The following is a 6,000-nucleotide window of genomic DNA, read 5'->3' on the forward strand; positions in this document are numbered from 1 at the left end:
AATTATGTACCTTATTCATTTACAATAAATGTCAAAAGGTACATCAATCTGATTGGAGCTAAGGGCATAACTGTCTAACAGCTCCCACTTGCACTTAGGTCCAATCGTGTACAAATCGGAGTCCCATATTTTCAACGTGTTTCTCAAACACTTTCTGTGTCAGTGGCTTAGTTAATGGGTCTGCTACATTTTCCGCTAATGCTACCTTTTGAATCAGGATGTTCCCTCTTCCAATTATCTCCCGCAGTACATGGTACTTCCTCTCAATGTGCTTCAACTTCGAGTGAATGGCTCCAATGTTGTCACACAATAATGGAATGGGTGATTTGCTAGATGGAACTACTCCTAATTCCTGAATAAACTTCTTCATCCAAATGGCTTCCTTGGCAGCTTCACTTACGGAAATGTACTCGACCTCGGTTATGGAATCTACGGTGGACCCCTGTTTGCTGCTTTTCTAGCTAACAACACACAATCCTTTCGTGAAGATATAACCAGATGTAGACTTTCTATCATCTGGATCTGACTGGAAATCGACATCCGTATACCCCTGGATCTGTAGTGAACTACCATCGAATACCAGACAAAACTCTTTTGTCCTTCGAAGGTATTTTAGTATATTTTTCACAATGGTCCAATGCTCCTACCCTGGGTTAGATTGGTATCTGCTTACCACACTCACTACTTGAGAAATGTCAGAACGAGTGCATAGGATGACATGCTTGATGCTCCCTACGGCTAAGGCATAGGGAGCCTCTTTCATGTCCTCAATCTCATCGGGGTTCTTGGGAGGCATACCCTTGGAGAGAGTGACTTCATGCCTGAAAAGAACATTTCCTTTCTTAGATTTCTCCATGCTGTGTCTCTTGACTATTTTGTTAATGTAAGCAGACTAGGATAATCCTATTATCCTCTTCAATCTATCTCTATAGAGTCGAAGACCTAGTATGTAGGAGGCTTCTCCAAGATCTTTCATGGAGAATTGCTGTGAAAGCCACACTTTCACCGTAGTCAACATTCCTACATCATTCCCAATGAGTAGAATGTCATCTACATACAGAACCAAGAACATAACCATATCCCCACTGGTCTTCCTGTAAACACAAGGCTCATCTGGATTTTGCTCAAAGTCAAACTGTTTGACACTAGAGTCAAACCGGATGTTCCAACTCCTAGAAGCTTGCTGAAATCCATATATGGATCGATTAAGTTTGCATACCATGTGTTCCTGACCTGCAGCTATGAAACCTTGCAGTTGCTGCATATAGATATCTTTAGTAAAATCTCTATTCAGGAACGTGGTTTTGACATCCATCTGCCAAATCTCGTAGTCATGGTACGCTGCTACAGCTAGCAGAATCCTAATGGATTTAAGCATGGCCACGGGCGAAAAAGTTTCATTATAATCGATTCCCTCTTTCTGAGTGTACCCTTTCGCCACAAGACGAGCCTTGTAGGTCTCAACCTTACCATCGGGGCCCTTCTTCCTCTTATAAATACCATTTGCAACCAATTGCTCTTACCCCAGGGGGCGGATCTACCAGAGTTCAGACTCTATTGGTCTCCATTGAGTCCATCTCAGCTCTTATGGCATCTACCCAATTCAATGAATCTATGTCCAACTTTGCTTCCGTATTAGTCATGAAATCCTCCTCACTGGTCGTGGCTTCCACCAAGTAACTTTCTTGGTCATAATCGTAACGAACTGGAGGCCTAGGAACCCAGGTAGATCTTTTAGGTTGGTAATTTTTGAAGGGATGGGATATCCATCACATGGACGCCCAAGTCTTGCGGAATGAACTGGGCGAATTTCAAAAAAATTTCTCCCATCTTTGTAGGGAATCGAATTCCCTATTTTAGAAAACATATTTTCAAGGATCAATCTTGAACCATGAACCAAACCAAATCTGAACCAAAAGAAGTAGGAAGGAGGATGTACCTGATACGGAGAAACAGTATCTCCCAATGGAGGTGTTCATGTCCAAGGAAGGATCCAAAATCTGCTCCCACTGAAGATGGTGCAGTGCAAGATGGAGTAGAATCAGCAATGTTCTTCCAAAAGAACTTGACCCTTCGCAAGAATCAACTGGATGGCTTGTGAGTATAGCTCCAACCAATCTTTTCCCAAAAGATTGGAATCAAGATCAAATCTTGATTTCTCCCAAGAACTGGAGATCACTGAAGGTAATGGCGACGGCAGGAAGAAAGCGGCAAGAGAGTATTCGCAGGGTGCAAAATTCTCTCTTCTTGTGATTTCAGCTCTTAAGAGAATTGAACATCAATCACTAACAATTGCCGCCCCTTTCTTCTTTCATAATCTTAAAGGGATCAGCTCCTAATCCCATTAGGAGTTGCTAATCCAAATCATATTTGGATTAGAAGTCCCTTTAAGTGATAAGGGATTACCCTTATCTTATCTGTAGATCAAATCAACCATCTCCTAATCTAATTAGGAGGCTTCCAGATCTAAATCTCATTTAGATCTTCGACTCTCTAAGTGGATAGGGTCTAGGCCCAATCCTATCAGCTGATCCATATCAGAATTCGCCCCCTTTAATTGACTGATCAAATCAGCCCAGTTCGAAATGTGCTTAAGGCCCATTTAAGGTTATGTACTCACTTAGCCTTCCAAACTACTACCTAGTTGGGCTTCCTTGTATGGCGTGGGACCCAAACATTGATCTACACATCAGCCACATGGGTTCAGCCCAGCCTTTGTTACAAGGCCTGGCTGAATACACTATTATGGACAGAGCACCCCCAGAAACCCATCTTATGGGCTCTATGGGCCCAACACTTACCCTAAGTGGTCCCGGGGAAAGCCACCTTGTAACACCCTGGGACTGTGGGCAGGTGCAAGATTAGCCCATCAGGTATTATCCTCAATGGTCTTACACTTAACCTCTCAGCCCATAATGATCAAACACTACCCGACAAGGGAGGACCTCTCCCTCGACTACAAGGAACAGTGTTGCACTCTCCGCTTACATGGATCCCGGGAATTAAAACCTTTTTGCAAATTATTTCGAAACCATAACATATATATATATATCTTTATGTAAATATATTTTGCAAAACAAGATCTCAACAATTGAAATCGGCTGCCGGCAGTCTTGGTTTCCATCAAAGAGAGTGCATCCCCGATCATTACCTTTGTCCGACAAAGGGGCTGATCCTGTCACTATGATCACCCACTCAGATGAATTCTCGGACTGTCCCAACATACACAGGTTTTGACCCCCACTAAGGATCTCACTAATTGGTACATCAAAGATAGCCCAATCTGACATCTAGTGTAGTATCATAATCGAGTCTAGGGGTTAGGTGTAACTTTCCAGTTTTGCCCATCTATCTCCAAGGTCCAGGGCAATACTGGAAATCTGGTCCGGTTCAAAGGTTCTATTAATCCTACACTGTATGTGCTTCGGGTCTCACCCTGGTAGCTGAGACAAGCCACCCCAACAGTTGGCCACACACTAGTGTCAGCCTTGGCAGGATAAATCTCCCCAGACTTACCCAATGGCTGTGAACATTCTAAACTAACACAAGTCTCATTAAGTGTCCAGTTTAAGGGTATTACACAGAAACACACCACAGGAACATGAATCAAATGTGTATTTATTCATTTACAATAAATTCATAATGTACATAATTCTGATTGAAGCTAAGGGCATACAACTGTCTAACAACTCCCACTTGCACTTAGGTCCAATCTGGTATAAGCCGGAGTCCCATACTTTCCACGTGTTTCTCGAACACTTTCTGTGTCAGTGGCTTAGTCAATGGGTCTGCTACATTCTCCGCTGATGCTACCTTCTGAATCAAGATATCCCCTCTACTAACAATCTCCCGGAGTACGTGGTACTTCCTCTCGATGTGCTTCGACTTCGAGTGGACTCGTGGCTCCTTAGCCTGAGCAATCGCTCCATTGTTGTCACACAACAATGGGATGGGTGATGTGTTGGACGAAACTACTCCCAATTCGTGAACGAACTTCTTCATCCACACGGCTTCCTTGGCAGCTTCACTTGCAGCAATGTATTCGGCCTCGGTTGTGGAGTCTGTTGTGGACCCCTATTTGTTGCTTTTCCAGCAAACAGCACATGATCCTATCATGAAAACATATCCAGATGTAGACTTTCTATCATCCGGATCCGACTAGAAATCCGCATCTGTATACCCTTGGATCTGTAGTGAACTACCATCAAATACCAGACAAAACTCTTTTGTTTGCTTACTACACTCCAGTCCAATGCTCCTGCCCTGGGATGGCTTGGAATCTGCTTACTACACTCACTTCGTAGGCGATGTCAGAACGAGTGCACAGCATGGCATACATGATGCTCCCTACGGCTGAGGCATAGGGAACGTCTTTCATGCTCTCGATCTCCTCAGAGGTCTTTGGAGACATCTTCTTGGAGAGATTGACTCCATGCCTGAAAGGAACAATTCCTTTCTTGGAGTTTTCCATGCTGTATCTCTTGACTATTTTGTCAATATAAGCAGATTGGGATAATCCTATTATCCACTTCGATCTATCTCTATAGAGTTGAAGACCCAGTATATCAGAGGCTTCTCCAAGGTCTTTCATGGAGAATTGCTGTGATAGCCATACTTTTATCGTAGTTAACATTCTCACATCATTCCCAATGAGCAGAATGTCATCTACATACAGAACCAGAAACGTAACCATGTCACCACTGGTCTTCCTGTAAACACAGGGTTCATCCGAATTTTGCTCAAAATCAAACTTTTTGACCGTAGAGTCAAATCGGGTGTTCCAACTTCTAAAAGCTTGCTTGAGTCCATATATGGATCTATTCAACTTACAGACCATGTGTTCCTGACCCGCAGCTACAAAGCCTTGCGGTTGCTGCATATAGATATCTTCAGTAAGATCTCCATTCAGGAACGCAGTTTTGACATCCATCTGCCAAATCTCATAGTCATAGTAAGCTGCTACAGCTAGCAGGATCCTAATGGATTTAAGCATGGCCACGGGCAAAAAGGTTTCCTCATAATCGATGCCTTCTTTCTGAGTGTATCCTTTTTCCACCGGACGAGCTTTGTAGGTCTCAACCCTGCCATCGGGGCCCTTCTTCCTCTTGTAGATCCATTTGCAACCAATTGCTTTTACCCCAGAGGGCAGATCCACTAGAGTCCAGACTCCATTGGTCTCCATTGAGTCCATCTCAGCTCTCGTGGCATCTACCCATTTAAGGGAGTCTATGTCCAACATTGCTTCCGTATAAGTTACGGGATCCTCTTCACTAGTCAAGGTTTTGACCAGGTAACTATCCTGATCGTAACAAAAACGGACCGGTGGCCTGGACACCCGGGTAGATCTTCTAGGTTGGTCACTACCTGGAACTTGTGAGACACCTCCCACTGCATCTGAGCTCTCCTCATCAAGAACATCTTCTTGACGAAGATTGTCCAGGATGTAGTCATTTTCCAAGAATTATGCATTCCAACTGCAGAACACCTTCTGCTCACTTGGATCATAGAATAGGTAGCCCACTAAGCCCTTTGGGTAGCCTACGAATAGGCAACGGCTGGTCTTGGATTCCAATTTGTCCGGATTCGTTCTTTTAATGTGAGCCGGACAACCCCAAATCTTCAAGTATCGTACACTTGGTTTCTTTCTGGTCCAAAGCTCATAGGGAGTCTTAGGAACCGATTTGGTTGGAACCCGGTTCAGCACGTATATCGTAGTCTCTAATGCGTATCCCCAAAAGGATGTGGGTAACTCTGAATGGGTGAGAATTGACCGGACCATATCTAATAGGGTCCTATTCCTCATTTCTGAAACACCGTTAAGTTGTGGTGTAGCAGGAGGAGCTAACTATGATACTATCCCGTTTACCTTTAAGTAGTCCCTGAATTCGTCAGAGAGATATTCGCCGCCTCGATCTAATCAAAGGGACTTAATTTCTCTCCCTAACTGTTTCTCGACCTCTTGTCTGAACTCTTTGAACTTTTCAAAAGATTCAGACTTAT

This window comes from Nelumbo nucifera, chromosome 4 (genome assembly GCF_055504915.1).
Source record: "Nelumbo nucifera cultivar China Antique chromosome 4, China Antique-T2T, whole genome shotgun sequence".
Lineage (NCBI taxonomy): Eukaryota > Viridiplantae > Streptophyta > Magnoliopsida > Proteales > Nelumbonaceae > Nelumbo > Nelumbo nucifera.